Genomic DNA, 25,690 nt, shown 5'->3' with positions numbered 1-25,690 from the left:
TGCTTAGCTAGAATTTCAAACATTAGAGTTAAAATATAAGGGTTCCAACCCGGACACCTAGTGTTAAGGAAAGAAGAAGCAGTAAGGGTAAAGGAAGTGACTGTATATTCTAGCAGAAATTAAGGAAAGCAGCTAACTCAACCTTGGAACACAGAACACCTCAGACGTTACTACGCTTGCGAATGCAAATATGTTTTTCTTTTCCTTGTTTATCACTTTTTTGATGATCTGCTTTTAAGGATGGTTAGCTGAGAAGTTGGAAATGTTGGAAATATTGGACATAATAAACTAATATTTCTTTATATATTGGCTTTGGACCCCACATTAATAGTGCCCACACTAAGTGGTCCAGTTCAAGCTAAGAGAAAGTCCTTTAAATCATTATCAATTGTCTATTACTCAGGCTTTGGACCCCCTACTAGCGCCAGCCACATTAGATGGTCTAGTTTAAGTTGGAGGAAGTCTTCAAATTTTATAAAATAAATATTCATGTATTTTTTATATGTTCATACACTTTCACATTTTACACTATAATTTTACTATAAGACGTTGCATGAGATCCTAGAACAAGAGCAACCAGGCAAGAATAAAAACACCTTACAAGGTAAAGGAAATATAGCCCTTAAGGCATGAATTATACTACCCTAATCAAGACATGTATTATACTGCCCTAATCGAGACATGAATTATACTACAGTAATTAAGACATGAATCTTATTCAAGACATGCATTATACTGCCCTAATCAAGGCAAGAGTCATATTGGCCTGATCAAGGCATCCATTATACTGCCCTAAATAAGTTAGGAATTATATTGCTCTAATCAAGGCATGGATTATATTGTCCTAATCAAGGTAGGAATCATATTGCTCTAATCAAGGCATGCATTATACTGCCTAATCAAGGCATGAATGTATTGCCCTGGTCAAGGCATACATTATACCGCCCTAATCAAGGCTTGAATTATATTGCCCAAATCAAGGTACGCGTCATACTGCCCTAATCAAGGCAGGAATCATATTGCCCTAATCAATGCATCTATTATACTGCCTAATCAAGGTCGGAATCATATTGCCCTAATAAAAGCATGCATTATATTGCCTTAATCAACATATGAATCATATTACCCTAATCAAGACATGTGTTATACTATGCTAATCAAGGCATGAATCATATTTCCCTGATCAAGGCATATATTAGACTGCCCTAATCAAGGCAGAAGTCATATTGCCCTAATCAAAGTAGGAAACATATTGCCCTAATCTAAGCATTACTCATACTACCTTAATCAAGGAAAAAATCATATTAACTAAATCAAGGCATAAATTAATCTTCCCTACGAGGTATGGATTGAGCTTACTTATAAGGCGCGAAATAAATAGTCATCTAAGACATGAGATAAATGGCCCTTTGAGGCTTGAACTGCATAGTTCTTCTAAGTGCAAATTATATTGCTTAAAGAAACAATGTTACAAACCATGATCTATTACAGCCTAAGCAGAGAGGTAGATAACCACGAATTATCATTGTCTGGCCAATGTGTAGATAGTAATGAGTTACTACTATTTGGATAAAGAAATAGGTAATCATGGATTATCCCAACTTAAAAGCATTAACATGCACAAGTTGCTTATATAAGAAGATGTGAATCATTAATACTTGAACGACTATCTAAGTCAGTATGAATCACTGCCGCCTAATTTATAACCAGTTTAACAACGGAGCAAGTAAACGTGAATTATTGCCACTTGAATGATTCTCACTTACTAGGAGGAACAACGATTATAGATGTCGAAAAGTAATATATGCTAAACATTGAAGTATAAGATAAGATAGGAAATTGAAAACATCCAAAATAAAGAACATTACATGCCAAAGTACTAGTTGGTAGCAAAACCACACACAAAACATTAAAAATTTAAATAGAATTATTAAAAGTTCAAAGCACCAGCAAAGAAGGTTAAATCGGCCTTAGTTTCCCTTTGAGATATCATTTGGGTAGATAGTGGCTAGGGGGGAATGTTTAATGGGGATTCACCCCCTCTTCACTTATTTGCCTACTAAGAGCTCCAAAAGTTGTAGCGGTATCCACAAGTAAAGTGGGTTAAAGTAGAACACGAACAAGTTCGTCTTGCTGACCTGTTGGCTTAGTAGCACCGTCTCCAACCAACTCGTCCTCTAGAGATAGGTCAAAGTCATCCACCTAGGGAGCTTTAGAGTAACAATCATCTACTAACTTCAAATCCCATTTAGGGCGATGCTCTTTTGCCACTTTTTTGCAATCATTAACCCCAGCAAAGAATTTCATGTCGTCCACCTACTTAAATTTAGCAAATTAAAGGTGAGCTTTGATATGTGTTTGATAACTATCCTGAAGTTGTTGGCTTAGATCAGCTAACTCTTCATCTTTGTTCTTGATTACCCCACTGCTAATACTATACTCTAATTTGAGTGATTCATGGAAAAACTTAAGGGTTATAAGTTTTGTTGGACCAAAACCAGAAAGAATCCAATTTTGATCCCCCAAGATCCACTCAAATTCTCTGTAACCTAAGGATGGCTAACAATCAACCCAATCTTGATGAAAAAACAGATACTGAAACAATCCGAAACTAAATCAGGAAGAAGAACTGAAGATACACATAAAAAGACATAAAAGAGTTTTAGTGGTTTAGCCACCCAAGTGACCTACATCCACTATGAAAATAAAAGCAAGTCTTTTACTAATCTCTCCTTCACAAGATACAAAAGAAGCTGAGAAATTGTCACCCTCTCGAATAATTCCAACAACAACCCACAAGGTTTTATATACAACACGAAATAGCTTCTAGAAACACCTCCAGAAGCCAGCTCAACATTACTAGGTTTGTTAGCAACAAACCTAGAAATTTCCCGCGCCTTTCAACAGCTTTTCCAGCCATTTAAACCAGCTCTTGGACACGTGTTGCAATCACCTTAGAAATGCTATCTTTATGTGTCGTTTTAAGTAAATACTGCACGTGTTGAATCATGTGCTCAACTTATTCACACAGCTGGCATAGCAACTTTGTCATACAGCTTCCTTACTCGAGATAACCAACACATCATCTGTTGCCAAGTTGAACAACCGACATGTCAAACATGGTCACAACCTCAGATTTACGGTTTATCTCTCAACATTCTTCACCTTAAACCCAAATTCGTTACTCCTTATCTTTTCTTTTCACTCAACTCGTGCAGCTTAGGTCTTGCAGATTCCAGCTGAGTTTATACAGAACTCAAACTTGGCACTTGGTAAAGATTTGGTTAGCATGTTTGCTAGATTATCATCAGTGTGAATCTTCATCAGTTTAACCATATTTATTGATACTTCTAGCCCGATAAAATGGAGCTTAATGTCAATGTGTTTGGTCTTCTCATGATGTATATGATTTCTACTTAAACATATAGCACTCTAACTATCACAATGGACTGTAACTTGTTTATGTTCAAACCCCAAATTAGTCACCATTCCTCTAAGCCAAATTGCTTCTTTTATTGCATCTTCTGTTATAGTGTACCCGGCTTCAGTTGTTGACAGAGCAACAACACTTTGTAGAGAAGCTTTCTAGTTTATAGTGCAACCATTTAGTTTGAACAGATACCCAGTCAATGACCTCCTCTTGTCCAGGTCTCTATCATAATCATAATCTACAAAGCCTTCTACATTGACTTCCCTTCATTTATCAGCTCTATATGGTAACTCATAGTTCATGGTCCCATTAAGATACCTTAGGATCCATACCACAACCTTCCAATGCTCTTTCCCTGGATCAGCCATAAACCTGCTTACAACACTTACTGCATAGGACAGGTCAGGCCTATTTAGAACCATTGCATACATCAGACACCCTACTGCATTTGAATATGGGATTGAGCTCATTTTAGCTCTTTCAGCATCTGTTTTAGGGCATTGTTGAGAAGACAACCTGAAATGAGCTGGTAGTGGAGTTTGGATTGGCTTTGATCTTCCTATTTCAAACCTTTCAAGTACTTTCTTGATGTACTTCTGCTGTAACAATACCAAAGCACTATTCTTTTTGTTTGTGATTAATTCAACACCAAGGATCTTCCTTGCTTCTCCAAGATCCTTCATCTCAAATTAACCCCTCAGTTGCTGCGTCAGAGTATCTATTTGATCCATATATTTGTAGGCTATTAACATGTCATCAACATATAATAACAAATAGATCTTACTGTCGTCTTCTACATCCTTATGATATACACAACAATCAAATGGACACCTTTGAAAATTATTCTCAGTCATGAACCTATCAAACCTCAAGTACCATTGTCTTGGGGATTATTTGAGTTCATATAAGGATTTTTTGAGGTGGCATACATAGTCAGGTTTTTTCAGGATTCACATACCCCTCTAGTTGCCTCATTATAATCATCTCATCCAACTCACTAATAACTCTATGAAATGAGAGTTATTACAGCAATTCTAGACTTAAATCAAGATCACTTAGAGAGTAAATGATGTGCTTTTATTACATTTTTGTTACGTTTTCCATAAACATTCATTTTAGTAAAGTCTTAATAAGTTTTGCTTGATTTAAAGTAATTCGTGCTCAAAACATGTGCATAATTGTAGGTTTTCAGAAGCTTATAATTCACGAAAAGGATGCTGATGCAGTAGGCTAGCAAAAAGGAAAAAGAATATGGCCACAAAAGAAGTGAAACAAAATATGGAGTAATGCAGTGCTGTAGCCGTTGCTGGAGCACCCATTGTTGTAGCAATCCTTGAACAACGACAGAGAAAACTTAGCGCGAGATATCTATAAAATTATGATCTGCAGTTTCTTAATCTGACTCATGCGCGCCCTAAGCTCTTGTTTACCTTAGTTTTCAGTTATAAAAAAGGGCGCGCATCACATAAAACGGCAGCAAGGAATTAACATTGGAAAAATCGAGAGAAAAAAAAAAGAAAACAATCAGAATTCAAGGGAACCAAGTCTGCATCAGTAAAGAATCCAGCAGCGTTATTTGGATTCAACTATCATAATTCTCTACTTGTTCTTTTCTTTACTCTTTGATTGAACTGATGTATTTCGTGACCAATATTTTGCTGTTTGTTTTTCTTTTTCAAAGTATAAACTAAACTTACTTGTAATTGAGTGACAAACAATATAAATGGGTTTTTGACTGTTCTTATGGGTTGCTATAAAATTGTTGTAGCATTTTACTCTAATAGCTATTATTATAATTTTTATTTCGGTTGACCACCCATTTAATGGTTCAAGTTAAGATAGAGCCGCAAAAGAGCATGTCTTAGTGGATAATATTAGAGTAATACTTGATCTTAATTTAAGTTTCCTGGATTAAGTCTATCTTGAATCCGATAAGGGCTTTACTTGAAGTTAAGATTTGTGAAGAACTAGACATAGACATTCACCGTGTAGGGTAGAGAGAGTAGTTGTTCATAATGTCATACCTTCAGTAGAATAACTACTGGTCATTGTTAGGATACTTAAGGGTATGAGAAATCCAACACGCGATAGCTGAGGATGCAAAACAATTCTACTCAGTGCTATAGGAATTGCTGTAGCAACTAGTGTTAATCTGATGAAAAGCAGTCAACCCATGAAGAGAGTTTGATCATTCAACTATTTCATTCTCATTTGATTCTTTTATGCGATTTATTTAATCTATTTTATTCCCTTACGGTTAATTGTTTTATTTCCTTACAATTGTTAATTTCGGTATTAATCAACTTTAAATTTGTTCATCTTGAAATATAGATAGATTGCACTATTGTGATTGTTGTAGCATTTCTAGTAACATCAATCCCTATAGAGACGATCTTGAATACTAATCACTTTATTACTTGTTGTGTACACTTGCACATTGGCATCAATAGCAATTGAGTAAAAATTAACTAACAAGTTTTTGGCGCCATTGCCGGGAATTGATTGTTTATTTTTTAAGTGTGAAGTAAATCTTGATAGTGCCAACTTGATCTAATTTGTTCTATTTATTGACATATCAGCACTTGCATGTGCAAAGACAGATCTGTTGCATTCTAATTTGATCCTGAGATTGAAAGGAGTGTAAAGAGACTACGAAGGAAACAAAAAAATTCAAAAACTGTTTCAGACATGGATAATTTGCACGATGTGGGAAACTTGGACCCTTATGAGCCACTACAACCTGTCAACATTCAAGAGAGGCAGAATGAGCATGTTAATCAGAGACAGCTAGGCAATAACAATATCATTTACATGGCAGATGACAGAGACAGAGCTATCAAAAATTATGCTGTGTTAACTCCTCAAGTTGTACATCCTGAAATAGTCAGACCTGAAGTGGAAGCCGCAAACTTTGAACTGAAGCTAGTGATGTTTCAAATGTTGCAAACAGTGGGTCAATTCAATAGACTACCAACTGAAGATCCTCACCTCCATCTTAAGTTATTCTTAGAAGTGAGTGATGCTTTTAAAATTGCTGGAGCAACACAAGATACTTTAAGATTAAGGCTTTTTCCTTATTTCTTAAGAGATCGAGCAAGAACATGGTTGAACTCATTACCATCTGATTCCATCACAACATGGAATGAATTGGCTGATAAATTCTTAATGAAATATTTTCCACTAACCAAGAATGCAAAATTGCAGAATGAGATCACTTCCTTTCATCAACTTGAAGATGACAGTTTGTATGAGGTCTGGGAGAGATTTAAAGAACTGCTCAGAAGATGTCCTCATCATGGCATTCCTTGTTGCGTACAGTTGGAAACCTTCTACAATAGGTTAAATCCAATTACAAGATTGATGGTTGATGCTTTAACAAATGGAGCTTTGTTATCTAAATATTACACTGAAGCTTATGAAATTTTGGAGAGAATTGCCAACAATAATTATCAGTGGCCATCAACTAGACAGCCAGCAACAAGAGGAGCAGCGGGGGTACATAATATTGATGCAATTATAGCATTATCAGCACAAGTAACAACATTGACTAACATTGGGAAAGCCATGACTTCTGCTCCAGCAGTAGTAAAGCAAGTTGCTAAACTGTCTTGTATGTATTGTGGTGAAGAACATGAATTTGATAACTGTCCTGGAAATCCAACATTAGTAAATTATGTGGGTAATTTCAACCGACAGTCTCAAAGCAACACGTACTCAAATACTTACAACCCTGGATGGAAGCAACACCCAAATTTCTCATGAAGTAATCAAAATCAAAATGTTCCAACATTGAGAGGACAAAACAGAAATATTCAACCACCTGGTTTTCATCAGCAGAATCAAGGGAAAAAATACACCAGTCATAATCCTCTCATTTCATTAGAAATACTGATTAAGGAATACATTGCGAAGAATGAAGTAATTGTGCAAAGTCAAGCTGTATCTCTAAGAAACCTAGAAAACCAAATTGGTCAGCTTGCCATAGCAATGAGTAGCAGATCTCAGGGAAGTTTGCCCAGCAACACAGAAAATCCAAGAAGAGAAGGAAAGGAACATTGCAAAGTAATCAACTTAAGATCGGAAAAGAATATTGATATCCTTGTTGAAGTGAGTAAAAAAATGTTAGAATTTAAATCCTCACAAGAACCACTTCAAGATGAGAGCATGTTATAGCAACCCAGCCATCAAGATACTGGTGTTAGTGGTTCCGCTGCAGCAACTATGGAAGGAAATCAACCAATAAATGCTGAAGAAGAAGTTGCAACACCAATGGCAACAACTTATAATAAACTAAATGAGCAGAGATTGGTACCTCCTGAAGCTACCCAGTAATTTAGGCATCCACCTCCTTTCCCATAGAGATTCCAGAAGCAAAAACAAGACAAGCAGTTTAGCAAATTCCTAGAAGTGCTGAAGCAATTACACATCAACATACTTTTTGTGGAAGCATTGGAGCAAATGCCTAATTATGTGAAATTTCTAAAAGATATCTTGGCAAGAAAGAGAAGGTTGGGAGAATTTGAAACAGTTGCTTTAACACATGAAAGCAGTCACATGCTCCAAAGTAAAATTCCTCAAAAATTGAAAGATCCAGAAAGCTTCACAATATCATGTTCCATTGGAACTAGGTACAATGGCAGAGCACTATGTAATTTGGGAGGCAGTATTAATCTGATGCCATTATCTGTATTTAAGTAGTTGGGAGTAGGAGAATACAAGCCAACAACAGTCACTCTGAAATTAGCTGATAGATCTCATGCATATCCTGAGGGAAAAATTGAAGATGTACTGCTGAAGGTTGACAAATTCATCTTTCCAGTGGACTTCATTGTATTAGACTTTGAGGCTGATAAAGAGGTACCCATTATACTTGGAAGACCTTTCCTAGCAATCCGGAAGACTATGATAAATGTACAAAAAGGAGAGCTAACAATGAGGGTGAATGACCAACAAGTCACATTCAATGTATTAGAGGCTATGAAGAACCCTGATGAGGCAAAAGATTACAATTTCCTAAGTGTTATGGATTTTGTTGTAGCAGACAGAATCGACAAATACTACAATAATGAGATCATTAAAGTTGCCACATTTGAGAGCTTCGAAAAAGAAGATGTTGCAGCAAACCAGATAGATTGGATGGAAGGAAAGCAATCTAACAGACATAACAGATTTGTTGAACATCTAAATCTTTCAGACAGGGAAGTAAAGAAAACTTTACCTTCTATTGAATCACCTTCTATTTTTTAATTAAAATTGTTACCCTCACATTTGAAATATGTTTATCTTGGTCAAAACAACATACTACTTGTAATTATTTCATCTACTTTGGATGCAGGTCAAGAACAGAGACTGGTAGATGTGCTTGGGAAATACAGAAAAATAATTGGATGGACTATGGCAGACATTAAAGGGATCAGCCCATCCATATGCATGCATAAAATTCTGTTAGAAGACTGTTACAGCAATTCAGTGGAGAAACAGTGAAGGCTAAACCCCATTATGAAGGAAGTTGTGAAGAAAAAAATCATCAAATGGTTGGATGCTAGAATCATATACCCGATATCTGACAGTTCATGGGTAAGCCCAGTTCAATGTGTTCTAAAGAAGGGAGGAATAACAGTGATGGAAAATGAGAAGAATGAACTTATTCCCACAAGAACAGTGACTGGATAAAGGGTATGTATGGATTACAGGAAGCTCAACAAAGCCACTCGGAAGGATCACTTCCCATTTTCATTCATAGATCAGATGTTGGACGGACTTGCTGGAAAACAATACTATTGTTTCCTACATTGGTATTCAGGCTACAACCAAATTGCTAGAGCTCTAGAGGATCAGGAAAAGACTACATTTACCTATCTTTATGGAACTTTTTCCTTCAGAAGGATGCCTTTTGGTTTATGCAATGCTCCAGCAACTTTTTAGAAATGTATGATGTCTAATTTTTCAGATGTGGTGGAACAAACATTGAAAGTCTTTATGGATGATTTCTCAGTCTTTTGAGAAACATATATTGACTGTTTACACAACTTGGAAGAAGTTCTTAAAAGATGTGAGATGAGTAACTTAGTACTTAATTGGAAAAAATGCCACTTCGTGGTGCAAGAAGGCATAATATTAGGTTATAAGGTGTCCAAAAAGGGCATAGAGGTAGATAAAACAAAGATAGAAGTGATAGATAAACTGCCACCTCCCACCTCAATCAAGGGGATTAGAAGTTTTTTGGGTCATGCTGGATTTTACAGAAGATTCATAAAAGACTTTTCCAAGGTAGCTAAACTATTATGCTCATTGCTAAAACATGACAGCCCTTTTCATTTTGATAAAGATTGTCTTTAAGCCTTTGGAGAATTAAAGAAAGCTTTGATCACTGCACTAGTGGTTATATCACCAGATTGGACTCTACCATTTGAACTGATGTGTGATGCTAGTGACCATTCTATTGGGGCAGTGCTGGGGCAGAAAAAGGATAAGATTTTCCACTCTATATACTATGCCAGCAAAACTCTTACTTAAACTCAGATTAATTACACCACTACAGAGAAAGAGTTGCTAGCAGTAGTATTTGCTTTCGATAAATTTAGAGCTTATTTGGTGGGTACTAAAGTGACAGTATACACATACCATGCAGCCATCAAGTACCTGATCTCAAAGAAGGATGCTAAATCGAGATTAATAAGATGGATCTTATTGCTTCAGGAGTTTGATATGGAAATTAAAGATAGAAAGGGGACTGAGAATCAAGTAGTAGACCATATGTCGAGGCTAGAAGCAGACACAAGTACATTGAGAAAAAAAGACATCACTGAAACTTTTCTTGATGAACAACTATTAGTAGTACAACAAGCACAAATGCTGCAGCAATTAGGACCTCCATGGGATGCAGATTTTGCTAACTACTTAGTGAGTGGATTGCTACCACCTGAGTTGAAGTTTCAGCAGAAAAGAAATTTCTTCATGATGTTGGAAGCTACCAGTGAGATGACCCATATTTGTATAAGTTATGCTCAAATCAAGTAATATGAAGATGTGCCTCAGAGGAAGAAAATCCTCACATACTGGAATCCTGCCATGCTACAGCATATGGAAGATATTTTGGTGTTCACAGAACAGTTGCTAAGGTTCTGCAATCAGGTTATTACTGGCCTTCTATTTTTGAAGATGCTTATGAGTTTGCTAAATATTGTGACAGGTGTTAAAGGACAGGAAACACAACTCAAAGACATGAAATGCCATTGACAAACATTCTGGAAGTGGAGGTTTTTTATATATGGGGAATAGACTTTATGAGTCATTTTTCACCATCCTTTAGGAACTTATAAATCCTGGTTGCTGTGGACTATGTCTGTAAATGGGTAGAAGCTACAGCGTTACCTATCAACGATGCTAGAGTAGTTGTGAACTTCCTTCAGAAAAATATTTTTTCCAAGTTTGGCACTCCATGAGCAATTATTAATGATAAGGGCACTCAATTTTGCAACAAAGTATTTGCTGCCGCTATGGTAAAATATGGAGTCAGGCATAAAGTAGCAACAACATATCACCCACAATCCAATGGCCAGGCAGAAGTGTCTAATAGAGAGATTAAGAAAATCTTAGAAAAAGTGGTGAACCCATCAAGGAAGGATTGGTCCTTGCGTTTACATAACTCCATGTAGGCTTACAAAACAACATACAAGACACCATTAGGCATGTCTCCCTCCCGAATTGTGTATGGGAAAACTTGCCACTTGCCACTCGAATTAGAGCACAAAGCATACTGGGCACTGAAGCAATTAAATTGGGATATACATGCTGCAGCAGAGCAAAGGAAACTTCAACTATGTGAGCTTGATGAATTACGACTGTTCTCATATCAAAATGCAAGAATTTATAAAGAGAGGACAAAACACTGGCATGACAAACATATCCAACACAGGAAATTAAGACCTGGTCAACTAGTACTGCTCCATAATACGAGGCTAAGACTATTTCCAAGAAAATTGAAATCTCGATGGTCTGGACCCTTCAAGCTGCTCAGAATTTATCCTCATGGAGCTGTTGATCTCTTAGATGAAAAGACAGGCCAAGAATTCAAAGTCAATGGGCATAGAGTTAAACATTACATACACTCAGCTGTAGATTGTTCAAAGGAGGTCTTACTCTTTAAAGAACCAAGTTTATGAGCACTCAAGTAAGGTCAGGCTGAAGGACCTTAAATCAAGCACTCAATGGGAGGCAACCCATTGCGGAGGCAGTCACTTCAAATGAGAGGGATCCTCCTTGGTTTTGTTAAATGCTTTTCCTTTTATTTTATTTTATTTTATTATTTATTTTTATTTCCCTTATTTAGGATTTTTTAACTTTTATTTTTCTTGTTTTATTTTTTAGGATTAATTTAGGATTGGTTTTATATTTTTGAATTTCTCGAGTGAAATGTGTGTGGCAAATGGATTCCATACTAACAATTGGGGTTGTATTGTTAACAGACTACAGAAGCGAGCCACGTGTCAGTAGCTATTGGAAGAGAGTATGTAACCGTTGCTAGAACAAACAATTGGGTGCTACAGCAACCAGTATTACCGTTACAGTAACTTAAAGATGGAGCCTCTCACTTACTGTTAGAGATAATATGTGATAGATGCGTGGATATATGTGGATGGAAATTGAGGAAGAATATCTCCAAAATTAATGCACTAATTTCTCTTGCCTATTTTTATGGGATATGCTTAATGAATTTAAAAAATATTCTTCCCTAATTTATCTCTTTTTATCGGATTTGTTTCCATTTAATTTCACTTATATAAGGGAGTTACTGTGCTTAGTGACCTCTGACACTATTTTCCCTCTCCTTCGTAGTCACGACTCCAATACTTCTTAACTTCTTCTTCTCATTTTACTCTTGGGCATATTACCATCGAATTCTTACTGCTATAGCAATGCCAAGGTACAAAAAGATAGCCAACCGACTAAAGGATCCTTCATGCTTTCAAAGTTACCATGCGGAAGAAAAATATAAAAAATTCATTGAACCGCGCAGGATTCTGGAAGAAAAAGGGTTTCAGTTCCCACCTCAGCCCACAGGAATTGTGCAATCATTATACAATGTTGCAGCAAAGCGCGGGTGGCTAGAGTTTTACAACCACCCTCGAGACTCTGTGTTGCTAGTAGTGAAAGAATTTTACGCCAATTTGGTAAGCCCTGGTCAGCACAACATTTAGGTAAGAAATTCACCTGTTCCATTAGATTCTCGAGTTATAAATGCTTTCTATAATTTACCTGCTGAAATTAATTGTGAGTATGCTAAGTTGCTTGACAAATTAACCCCGTAAAGATGGAACTAAATTTTCACGACACTTATAGTAGATGGTGCATATTGGGCTAATAAGGGAGGGCGTGTAATTAACAGGATAGATTTAAAACCCATTGCTAAGGTGTGGGTGAAATTTCTGAAAACCAGACTTATGCCAACCACACACACCACTACTATTTCACAAGAAAGGTTGGTACTATTGTATGTTAATGTTAGAGGGCTTCGCATAGATGTGAGAAGCATTATTGAAAAAGAAATTCGGGATTGTGCCGTGAAAAGCCACAAAGCAGCTACCCTGCTATTTCCTTCGCTCATCACCAGTATCTGTGTGGTCTCGGGAGTTCGTCTTGGTGCAAAAGATGAGCATGTCAAAGAATGATGATGCCCTTACTACACGCACCATCGAGAGAATTGCTGGTGAAGTTGTTGGAGGCCCATCAGAACCAGTTGCTGTAACAGGAGCGAGATGAGCTATTGGGTTAGAACAGAGAATGAAGTATTGAGCACCAACATCATTCAATGTGCTGAAGCTCAACAAAGGGAAAACAATCGGTCCTGGAGCTATTTGTAGCACCTGGAAAGCCACCGACACCACTTTTCCATATTTATGAAAAGTACCCACCGAAATTTCCTTGATTCATTGCTCCAGCAGTACAATTTTGATACCAACACTATAGAAGCTCCAGTAGAAGTCATTGAAGAAGCTACTGACACAGATAAACCAGAGGAAGAAGCGGCAGCCGAACCGCAAGCAGAGGCTAAAATAGATCTGAACACCCTGAGGGAGAGGGTGTAAAGTCTGCAACTGACAGTTTACCAACAGGGGCAGAGGAAGAGTCTGAGAAAGAACACGAGGAACCCCCAGTCAGGACCTCTTCTAAGTCCAGAAAAAAGCACATCATACAAGAGGAGGAAGAAGATGAGCCTGTAGAGGAGCCTCATATTGCAATCCTTTCTAGAAAGGGCAAGGAAAAAGTAATCACCCCTCCTGCCCCTGATGATGAAACCGAGCAAATTGATGTAGAGCTGGAAGTTGCAGCAACCAGAGTCACTCGTACACCCACAGAGACAAAGCAACTACTTGATATCATTGTCGCCATCACAGCTGAAGGACATGCAACTGATGCCTCAGCTCCAGCCCCTCCTCAGCAAACTCCCAACAAGCCTATTCGTGCTAGTCTTAAAGGACCCAGCAAAAGAAAGGGAGGCACTTCTGGAGGCGTTGTTGCAGCAGCCTCACCAGAACCAAAAAGAACCAGATCTGCTTCAACCAAGCAGGTTGCCCCAATTGTAACTCCTCCAACCAGCCCATTGCAGAAAAAGAAAAAGGCGTTGCCAGCTGCCTCACCACAAGAATCCCCTAATGATAGGCTGCGAAGTGCATCCAAAAAGCGCTGAAGTCACTACACCACGTTGCAGCATTCTCTAAACCACATGGGAGTATTCCCTTCCTGCCAGTCATTTTATTCATTTCTGAAAAACTTTTCTTTCATTAAGTTTTCATTTTCTATTTAAATCTACATGTACTTGTCTGGTTATGTGGTTTTGTTCTGTGTGCTTGTGAGGACACAACACCACTTAAGTTTAGGGGGGTTGTGTTTCTTTGTGTTCTGAATGTGTGTGTTTATGTTTGTGTTGTGTGAAGCTCTATTATCTAATATTTGTGTATGGATTTGAAAACCTAATGAAGATAAATTGAGTGTTATTCAGTATTTATGAGAAAGCCAAGTAGAGATAGTTATAGATGGAGGTTAAACTTCTGTCCCAACACTTAGACTTTGGTTGAGTCTTATGAGAATGTTGTAGCAGAGCCAGGAAAAACAAAAAAAAAAGTAGAAAAAATCTCAAGTTTGGGGGAAATTTTTTGTTGAATTGTGCCTGTTGTGAAATAAATTCTGCTCCAATGGTTTAAGTTGCTGAATAACCAAGATTGAGTATGCACTCCATATGCAGACTTGAGTCCAAAGGCAACAAGAGCTATGAGCAGTGCTGCGGCACTTATAAAAAAAAATTGTGATGAAGGAATGAAAGATAAAGAGGTCACTGCCTAGGATACTGAGTAACCTGATCTGTTCATGAGCCCCATGTTCAGCCTTGAGTCAAAGGCGTCCAAAGGTAAGACCTAGATATAACATCCTGGATGTGTTGCTGCAGCAACTCTGACATGTACTTTGAGTGAGTAATTAGGTATTGTCATTATAAGTGATAGGCATTCACATAAGAGCTCAATGTTGCATTGAAGGGTTTAACTAAAAACTTATTATTATTATTATTGTAGCACAGTTTGAGTAAATTTGTGATTTCTGCTCCCCCATATGTGAATATATTTTTGTTTTACCTCTTAATTATATGCAATGTTTGTGTAATATTATAGCACCTCTGGAATTTGATCAAAGTGGCACACACACACTTTAGACAAAAGGAAACTTAAGTCTAAGACTGAACTGCTATCGCTATATTGCATGATTAAGGTTGTAATCTGAGGGTGGAAAAATCTTTGCAAATTTGATGACAGAGCTAAGTTGTTTGTTGCATGATTGTGTGCATGAAGTGTTAGTATGTTGTCATTACTTGAGAACAAGTAACGATTTATGTTTGAGGGTGTGACAACTCTATGAAATGAGAGTTATTACGGCAATTCTAGACTTAAATCAAGATCACTTAGAGAGTAAATGATGTGTTTTTATTACATTTTTGTTACGTTTTCCATAAACATTCATTTTAGTTAAGTCTTAATAAGTTTTGCTTGATTTAAAGCAATTCGTGCTCAAAACATGTGCATAATTGTAGGTTTTCATAAGCTTATAATTCATGGAAGGGATACTGATGCAGTAGGCTAGCAAAAAGGAGAAAGAATATGACCACAAAAGAAGTGAAATAAAATCTGGAGCAATGCAGTGCTATAGCCATTGCTGGAGCACATATTGCTGTAGCAATCTTGAAACAACGACAGAGAAAATTTAGCGCAGGATATTTGTAAAATTGCAATCTGCAGTTTCCTAATCTGACTCATGCGCGCCCTAAGCTCTTGTTTACCTTAGTTTTCAGTTATAAAAAAGGACGCGCATCACATAAAACGGTGTCAAGGAATTAACATTGGAAAAATCAAGAGAAAAAAGGAGAAAACAATCAGAATTCAAGGGAACCAAGTCTGCATCAGTAAAGAATCCAGCAACGTTATTTGGATTCAACCATCATTGTTCTCTACATGTTCTTTTCTTTACTCTTTGATTGAGTCGATGTATTTCGTGACCAATATTTTGCTGTTTGTTTTTCTCTTCCAAAGTATAAACTAAACTTGCTTCTAGTTGAGTGACAAACAATATAAATGGGTTTTTTATTGTTCTTATGAGTTGCTATAAAATTGTTGTAACTTTTTACTCTAATAGATATTATTATAACTGTTATTTCAGTTGACCACACATTTAATGGTTTTGAAATACTAACTAGGCAACCCAAGAGAGGGGTGAATTGGGATATTAAAAATTATTCAATTCTAAAACAAAACTCAATGCAAATCCAAAATTAATTTAAAGAAATAACAAATAAATCAATCACAATATAATAGAGTAAGGGAAAAGAAAATAAACACAATGATTTTTACGTGGTTCGGCAATCCCCGCCTACGTCCACGCCTCCAAGCTCACCGGGCTTGAGGATTTCACTAAGCTAGCCTCCCAAGGCTTCAAACGCTTACAATTGACTTCCAAGGTGTCAATGGACCTTTACAACAAGAGATTATCGCCAATCTCCTAACCCAAGTGTATTCCAACACTTACAACCTCTCAAGGATAAATATTACAAATGAATTTTCTCTCACACAATGTGTTTGATTACAAATGAATGCTCAATGTGTGAATCAAAGAAATAAAAACAAGTTCAAAGCTCAATAATAATTTTATGCTCAATGGCAAGCTCAATGATAACTCTTGGATCTCTCTTTGTTTGAATTGGATTGAGCTTATTTATAAATGGAGCTAAAAACTAGCCGTTATTGACTTTCTGCACACTGTCAGATCGTCGTTAACTAGATGTCGGATCGCCGATTGACTGGTCAATATGACCGTTGGGCTGATTTTTCAAATTGTCGGATCACCGTTATCTAGATGTCGGATCACCGTTTAGGTCCAGAGGCTAATCTTCAGTTCTGTTAGATATCGACGAGCCGTTTATAACAATTGTCAGATCGCCGTTTAGGTCCAGAGGCTAATCTTCAATTCTGTTAGATGTCGGCGAGCCATTATCAAGATGTCGGATCGCCGTTTTCTACAGTAACTGCTACAGTGAAATGTTTTTTAAATTTATAGTTTGACCCTAAAACTTTATAAAACTATATTACGGCCCAAAATGTTATAAAACTTTATAAATATGTCCAATTTCAGAATTTCTATGTAATGCTTTGTTAATCCCAAAACTTTATGAAATTATGGTATAGCCTAAAATGCTATGACACTTTTCAAATAAGTCCTTCTCCAAAATTTCAAGCAATACTTGTTTATTTCAAAGTTTTCAAAATTCTTTCAATTAAACCATAAACTTTGAAAAACAACCAATTTCATAAAATCATTTTTCCATTAAATATGAAACATTTATAATGTGAAAATAATGATTTATTTAAAAAGAATAAAAACAATCAATTTCATAAAATCATTTTTCCATTAAATATAAAACCTTTATAATGTAAAAATAATGATTTATTTAAAATGTATAAAAAATAATTTGAGCTTAAAAGATTTATCATTCTTAATCTTGTTTGTTATCATCAAAATCAACATTATAGAAACATATATGTTAACAATCTCCCCCTTTTTGATGATGACAAACATTTCATGTATTTAAAGAATGATTCCACAAATTGCTCCCCCTTCTTGTTTATTATCATCAAAAACAATATTATGGAAACATATATGTTAACAGGTTTAAGTTAAGATAGAGCCGCAAAAGGGCCTGTCTTAGTAGATAATATTAGAGTAATACTTGATCTTAATTTAAGTTTTCTAGATTAAGTCTATCTTGAATCCCATAAGGGTTATACTTGATGTTAAGATTTGTGAAGAACTAGACATAGGCATTCACCGTATAGGGTAGAGAGAGTAGTTGTTCATAATGCCATACCTTAGGTAGAATAGCAACTGGTCATTGTTAGGATACTTAAGGGTATGAGAAGTCCAACACGCGATAGCTGAGGATGCAAAACAATTCTACCCAGTGCTGTAGGAATTGTTGTAGCAACTGGTGGTAATCTGATGAAAAGCAGTCAACCCATGAAGAGAGTTTGATCATTCAACTACTTCATTCTCATTTGATTCTTTTACGCGATTTATTTAATCTATTTTATTCCCTTACAGTTAATTGTTTTATTTCTTTACAATTGTTAATTTTGGTACTAATCAACTTTAAATTTGTTCATCTTGAAATATAGGTACATTGCACTATTGTGATTGTTGTAGTATTTCTAGTAACATCAATCCCTGTAGAGACGATCTTGAATACTAACCACTTTATTACTTGTTGTGTACACTAGCACATTGGCATCAATAGCAATTGAGTAAAAAATTAACCAACACTTACTATGGAGAAAAGTAGTCTTAACATCCATCTGCTTGAGATACATGTTATTTACAACTACTAGGGCTAACAAGATTCTCAAAGAAAAGTGCCTTACCACTGGAGAAAAAATCTCAGTAAAATCAATACCTTCCTTTTATGTGAAGCCCTTGGCAACCAGCCTGGCTTTTTACCTTTGTGGCTCAACACCTGGGATTCCTTCTTTAATCTTGTAGATCCACTTACAGCCAACTACTTTTTTGTTTGGTGGTCTTTTTATCAAAATCCAAATTTGGTTTTGATTAATGATTGCATCTCTTCATCCATAGCTGCCTTCCATTTTCCTAAATCATCTCTGTTTACAGCTTCTGAATATGTCTTTGGTTCATCTGTGTCAAGTTTATGTGCTGCTGTCAACGCAAATGCAATTAAGTCTGCATATGCATACTTCTTAGGTGGCCTTGTAATTCTCTTCTCCCTATCTCTCACAAGTTGATAACTTTTAACACCTTGATCTTCTTCAGATTCACCTTCTGATTCTGAAATATTCCTTCCAGCTTTAGATCCTGATTCAATAATGGTTTTCTGTTTTACACTTGGAATTGATTGCTCCACCTCAAAATAAGTCTTCTGATCCTTATTCTCATAGTGGCTAGTTTTCATATTTCATGACTCTGATGGTTTGAGCATTTCAACCTCATTGAAGACCACACCCCTACTGATTATGGCTTTTGGAGACTTCAAATCAGTGCACCAGAGCTTATATCCCTTCACCTCTTCTGGATATCCCAAAAACACACCTTTAAGAGCCCTAAGTTCCAGCTTCCTTTGCTTAATGTGAGCATATGCAGGGCATCCAAATACCATCATGTTTGAGTAGTCAGCTGGTTTGCCAGTCCAAAGCTCAATTGGAGTTTTAAAGTTGATTCCAGAATATGGACTCATGTTAACTATGTAGCAGGCAATGGATAGTGTTTCTACCTACAATGTCATAGGCAACTTTGAATGAATAAGCACGCATCTTACTTTATCAACCAAAGTTTTGTTCATTCTCTCAGCTAATCCATTTTGCTAAGGTGTGTGTCTCACTGTTTTGTGTTTAACAATGCCATGCTCAGCATAGAAACCCTCAAACCTCTTTTTGCAAAATTCCAACCAATTGTCAGTCCTCAACCTTTTTAACTTTCCTACTTGCTTGAGTTTCAACCAATGTCTTCCAATTCTTGAATTTTTTAAACACATCTTCCTTATTTTTCAGTACATAAACCCAAACCATCCTAGAAAAATCATTTATGAGAGATAGGAAATACGATGTTGTCTGTACAGGCCCCCACAGATCAACATGAATGTAGTCTAGAGTACCCTTTGAGTTATGGACCCCTGTGCTAAATTTCACTATTGAAGACTTGCCTAGGACACATTTTTCACAAAATCTCAAAGTCTCTATCTTATCACTACCTATGACTCCATGTTTTGATAATTCTCTTAAACCAGAACCAGAAAAAATCCAATCTTGATCCCCCAAGATCTACTCAAATTCTCTGTAACCTTTTTCACTCATGTGACTTAACCTCAAGTGCCACAATATGGTTTTATCTAGATTCTGATTTGAGATCCCAACATCCCCTATAATAACAGTACCTTGAAGCACGTACAGGCCATTGATCAAACTCTCTTTCATTAAAACTATAGACCCTCTCATTACCTTTAAGGTGTCAGATTCAAACTTAACAAAACAGCCCATTTTATCAAGCATTCCTAGAGAAATTAAATTCCTTTTTAGGTTAGGTACATACCTCACATCTACCAATTCCCTAATGATGCCATCAAACATTTTTAGTCTTATTATGCCTCTCCCAACTACCTTACACATTGCATCATTCTCCATTACTACTACTCCCCCATCATAGGACTCATAGTTAATAAATAGATTCTTATTAGGGCACATGTGAAAAGAGCAATCAGAATCTAGAACCCACTTACTTCTGGTTTGGTCATTAGTCACAATGAGAACCTCAGCTGAGTCATAGCCATTAGATTCTATACTTTCTGATGCAACAGTAGCATCCCCAGTCTTTTCTTTCATATCTCTGGATTTATTTTTCCTGTCAGGGCAATCTTTCTTGAAATGGCCTTCCTTGTGGCATGTTAAGCATTTCTTATTCTTAGGCCTGGATTTATATCTTTTCTGTTTTCCCCTGTTGTTTTCTTTCTTTTCTGATCTTCCTCTTGCCATTAGACCTTCAGCCTCTTTTGATTCTTTCTTTGTAGCAGCTTTAGAGCTCAGTGTTTCCTTCACATCTACCATTGTAAGGGCCTGTCTCCCATATATAAGTGTGTCTACTAGATGTTCATAGGAACTGAGAAATGAACACAATAAAATCACGGTCTTATCCTCATCCTCAATCTTTACATTTATGTCTTCGAGATCAAGAATGATCTTATTGAAGGCATTAATGTGGTCTGAGATTGAAGACCCTTCCTCCATTTGCAGAGTATACAGTTTTTTCTTAGTGGCTAATCTCTTAGCCATTGATTTCTTGGTCTACAAATCTTTAAGCTTCTTCCATAACCCTGCAGTTGTTTTCTCACCACCAACTTCTCTGAGTACCCCATCACCAAGGCTCAGGATTATAGCACTATGGGCTCTGTCAAGCACATCAGGTAAATCCTCATCCGAAACCTTTCTTGGCTTATTTGAAGATGATTACTCACCAAGAGCTTCATCTAAACCTTGATGTACCAGCAGGGCTCTCATCTTGAGCCTCCAAAGGTGAAAGTCATTTTCATCTGTGAACTTCTCCACCTCAAGCTTAGTTGATCCCATTTCCAAGATTAAAGAAAGTAGTGTAAGCTCTGATACCAATTTGTTGGACCAAAACAAAAAAAAATCCAACCTTGATCCCCCAAGATCCACTCAAATTCTCTGTAACCTAAGAATGGCTAACAATCAACCCAATCTTGATGAAGAAACAGATACTGAAACAATCTGAAACCAAATCAGGAAGAAGACACAAAAGAGTTATAGTGGTTCCGCCACCCAAGTCACCTACATCCACTGTGAAAAGAAAAGCAAGTCTTTTACTAATATGGCCTTTACAAGATACAAAAGAAGCTGAGAAATTGTCACCCTCTAGAATAATGCCAATAACAACTCACAAGGTTTTATATGCAACACGAAATAGCTTCTAGAAACACCTCCAGAAGCCAGTTCAACGTTACTGGGTTTGTTAACAAGGTTTTATATACAACACGAAATAGCTTCTAGAAACACCTCCAGAAGCCAGTTCAACGTTACTGGGTTTGCAACAAACCCAGAAATTTCCCGTGCCTTTCAACAACTTTACTAGCCATTTAAACTAGCTCTTGGACACATGTTGCAATCATCTTAGAAACGCTGTCTTCATGTGCCGTTTTGAGTAAGTAATGCATGTCTTGAATCATATGCTTAACTTATTCACACAACAAACATAGCAACTTTGTCATACGGCTTCCTTACTCGAGATAATCGACACATCATCTGTTACCAAGTTGAACAACCGACATGTCAAACATGGTCACAACCTTAGATTTACGGTTCATCTCTCAACAAGTTCAGTCCTTAGATCATCATGCCTGTAACTATATTCTTCTCGTTTCTAGCTCTAAAGCATTCAATTTCTAAATCACGATACAGGTTGTATCCTTGGATCATGCTTATAGTAACCTATTAATGTCCAACAAGGAAAACTTATCAAAATTTGTCAATAAAAATAACAACGAATTCAATGGAATCATGGAATTAACTTTATAAGCATTACCTGTGAAAGTGGAAAATAAGACCTCTAAGTCAGTTTGCCTCCAAAGAATATCTGGTAGGAAAATGTCCTCTTCAAGGAGTTCAGATTGGCAAGATCATGCTCAAGCTCGCTGTAATGAAAAGTCCAATGGGCCAAGTCATCAAACAAGAAAGCTTAAGCATGCTTAAGTGTTCCTAAGGTAGATGGTAATGGTTTTTCTCCTATGAGGGATAGATTGGTTTGAAGGGCCTTTCGAAGATTGAGATTGAGTCGAAGGAGGAGCAAAACTATGCTTTCAAGAGGAAGAATCCCCAAAGGGTAAATTAGCTGGCCTGGTTCTTTTTTTATTACCAATTTTAGACATGGCAACTGTACATCCCGAATATAATGGAAATAAAAAAAAAGAAAATTGAAAATGCCCACAAAAGGAGATAACACGCCACTTACCAAAAGGGATGAGGTCAAATTATTGATGAGAAGCGCTGCTGAATAGAGAAATCACGTCCAATTGTAGAATGTTAGCTCGTATGTGCTCAGTGTTACTAAACAGCTCTATGGATAAAGCAGGTGAAAAACTCTAAGTTACTGTAATAAAAATGAAATTAGATGAGAAAAGTAGCAAATTACGAAGATAAAACAACAACTGCGAATTTTAAAAGTTGTAGGGACTTGATCATCAGTATTGGGGTCACTAAAACGCTAATTTTCAAATGCAAAGAATAATGAGTCTTTCTAACGGCTAGTCGGACTAAAGAAATCAGGGGAAATAATCGGATCAATGTAAGCCTAACTGGCTAAGCAGTACTGATCATATATTTTGGCAATTGAGTTAATTTGATATAACCTCCTAAATTTGTTAACAAAAAAGTCATATTGGATTCCCAAGCATTTCCAAAGTACATAATGACCAAAAATGGCCTCATAGATTGCAGGGTTAAATTGAGCTGGGCCAACATTGAGAGACCAAAAAAATGAACAAACAAATGGATATAGAGGTAGTATGATCCCAACCGTGAACATGAAGGGGTATAAGGCTACAAAACCTTTAAAAGGTGCCGCCACATTTTCTTTAGGGTTAGGATTCCTAAGCTCAACAAAATCAGGGATATGAAAATCTTTCCTCAATTATTTAATTGCGCGAAGAGTGGCATTAGACTCCCATCAGCTGGTTGAAAACCCCTCTGCAGGGATGTGTTGGTCTTCCTCGTCAGGAATATGAATTATAGTCATGGAAGGAGGAAAGAAATAGGAGGATTAACGTGTGACACTCTTAGTAACGAGTTTATATGACCCCCTACCTCAACCAGATTCACTATGTTCAACTTCAAGTAGAACTATGGAAAATACAAAGTAAAATGAAATAGGAAAAAAAAGAAAATATAAGAAAGGAGAGAAGTGTACCTTGGTTAGGCAAGCGAATGAAAACCCAAATGTAATGAGAAAAAAAGAAAGAAAGATAAGTTAAGGTTAGGAACGATAGGTATCCTGAGAATAATTTTTAATTTTTAATTTTAAATGTAAATAAAACCCCCTTAACTTTCTAGTTTATAATAAGACATTTTTTAATTTAAAAAACTTTTATCATGAACTGGGGGCCTGTGTTGATATGAAATTTGATTATTGGTACCACCTCAAGGGGGGGCCATAATCTCCAAAAGAGAAAATTGGATCCCTCAAAGATATAAATGAAAGTTCTCAAGTAGGAAGTCAACAACCCTCCAAGTGGGAAATAAGGATATCTCGATCTAAGCCTTAAATGAGTTAATAAATACTAAGCCAAGAAGGCTGAAATAATGGGATAACTCTTATCACCAAGAAAAAATCACGGAAGCACGAGTAAAATGGGTAAGAAATTTGGCAACTAGCCCACTACGCACCCAAAAAAAAGGAGAACAACACCCACTCTATGAATCATGCCCCATTTTTATCTCCATGAAGGTATTTTCAAAGAAAAAGCCAAAAGTAAAGTACAGACACTTGAGTGAACTAAGAACCCTTTGAATTCAACTTCAAAAGAGCACTTTACTAACTTAAGCATCAGAATGGGCACACTAGAAACCACCATATCAGGCCTTATTTCACTTTTTTTTTATTACTTTGTTTGCAGGTTACCTCCATCTATTGCACTTGGTTCAATCCAAGGCAAGAAAAAATCAGGTGTCAACAATTGTCTTCTCCCTTGACATAGGTAGCCCATCAACAAAATCTATAACAATGCCATTCCCATACCTGGGTAGGAATTGGAAATGGCTGAAGTAACCCTAAAGGAACAAACTGTTCAAATTTGTTGCATAAAAATATATCACAAGCTACCATAAAATTTTGAATCTTCTTTCTCATACCCATCCAGTAAAAACTTGCTTGAATTCGTTGTTCGTTGCAAGATTTTGTGATATCCTTCATGGGTGCTATTTTGAAATTACCCAATAATATCAATAACTACAGAAGAATTTCCAACAACATAATTGTTTCTCTTAAAAACAATAATTCCATCCCCATACTCTTATGGTTCAATAGCCTTACCATTTTGAATTCTTTAAATCATGTTGGATAATTCTAAAATTGACTTTGTCTCATCCTTAGTAGCTTGCTAATAACTTATTTTCTTCGAAACCTATACCGTCCAAATCCTTTTCTCTCTTCCATAAAACATTAGGCACAATATTTTCCTTGCCCATTTTATACTTAATCTCGAATTTAAATCCCTTTAACTTGCACAACCATCTCTGTTGAACTGTAGTAGTAACGTGTTCCTTGCTCCTATAAATATTTCAAAATTCATTGGTCGGTTAACACCAACATTTTATGCCACAATAAATACGATCTCTAATTTTGCACTGCGAGCACCAAGGCCAGCATCTCTTTTTCATAAGTAGATAGCAACAAATATTTTCCATGTAGAGATTGACTATAAAAAGCTATGGGTTGATCTTGCATTAGAATTGCTCCTACATCGAACCCACTTCAACCATAGTCAATGACTAATATCTATGAGAAGTCAGGAAGCGCTAAAATATGTGCTTCCATCATGCCTTTCCCAACTGTTGAAATGATTCTTTTGCTGCACAAGCCCAAATAAATGAATCTTTCTAGAACATCTTTGCAAGTGGCATTGCACTTTTCCCAATATTTTGGATGAATTTTTTATAATTGTCAGTCAAGTCTAAAAATCCTCTCATTGTCTTCACTTATGTTGGTTTAGGCCAACTCTTTACCACTACAATTTGTTGAGATCTACTTCAACTCCAACAACTGAAATAACATGGCCAAGATATTGTACCACTTTTTGGCCAAACTGAATTTTTTCTTTTTTCAAATATGAGCCCGTGGTATAGATAAAGTACTTTTTCAATGGTGAAGGTATTCTTCCTATGACTTCTGAAAACCCAAGTTCTTAATTGTCCCCAATATCTATCCTTTCTTTTCCTAAACTCGTTTAGTTTTCCAAAAAACCAAAAAAAAGAAAAAAAGCAGAAGACAAAAAAAAAATAGAAACGACAGTCATGCTAGTCGTCGTCCAAGGCAGCTAGCGTAAATTTTTCATGGTCGATTAGCCTGTAACCACGACCATTCGAATAAGAAAAAACCAGCCATCAATTCTCCGCCTTGTACTCTACCATTCCACGACTGAGATCATTGGAA

General features: G+C 36.5%; 1 long non-coding RNA gene and 1 other non-coding gene across 2 annotated transcripts; both read right to left on the bottom strand.

Moving 5' to 3' along the window:
* Positions 1-6,625: 6,625 nt before the first annotated feature.
* LOC112495768 (small nucleolar RNA R71) lies at positions 6,626-6,732 on the bottom strand. The gene has a single exon (XR_003062100.1). It is a non-coding gene; the product is annotated as a small nucleolar RNA R71 (small nucleolar RNA).
* A 14,598-nt stretch (positions 6,733-21,330) lies between these two features.
* Positions 21,331-22,418, bottom strand: LOC127902437 (uncharacterized). The gene is made up of 2 exons (XR_008054733.1): positions 22,070-22,418; positions 21,331-21,975 (listed from the first exon to the last, which is right to left on the bottom strand). It is a non-coding gene; the product is annotated as an uncharacterized LOC127902437 (long non-coding RNA).
* Between the last annotated feature and the right edge of the window lie 3,272 nt (positions 22,419-25,690).

Source organism: Citrus sinensis, chromosome 1, assembly GCF_022201045.2.
Source record: "Citrus sinensis cultivar Valencia sweet orange chromosome 1, DVS_A1.0, whole genome shotgun sequence".
In the NCBI taxonomy this organism is placed as follows: domain Eukaryota; kingdom Viridiplantae; phylum Streptophyta; class Magnoliopsida; order Sapindales; family Rutaceae; genus Citrus; species Citrus sinensis.
This window is presented reverse-complemented; position numbering and strand designations above follow the sequence as displayed.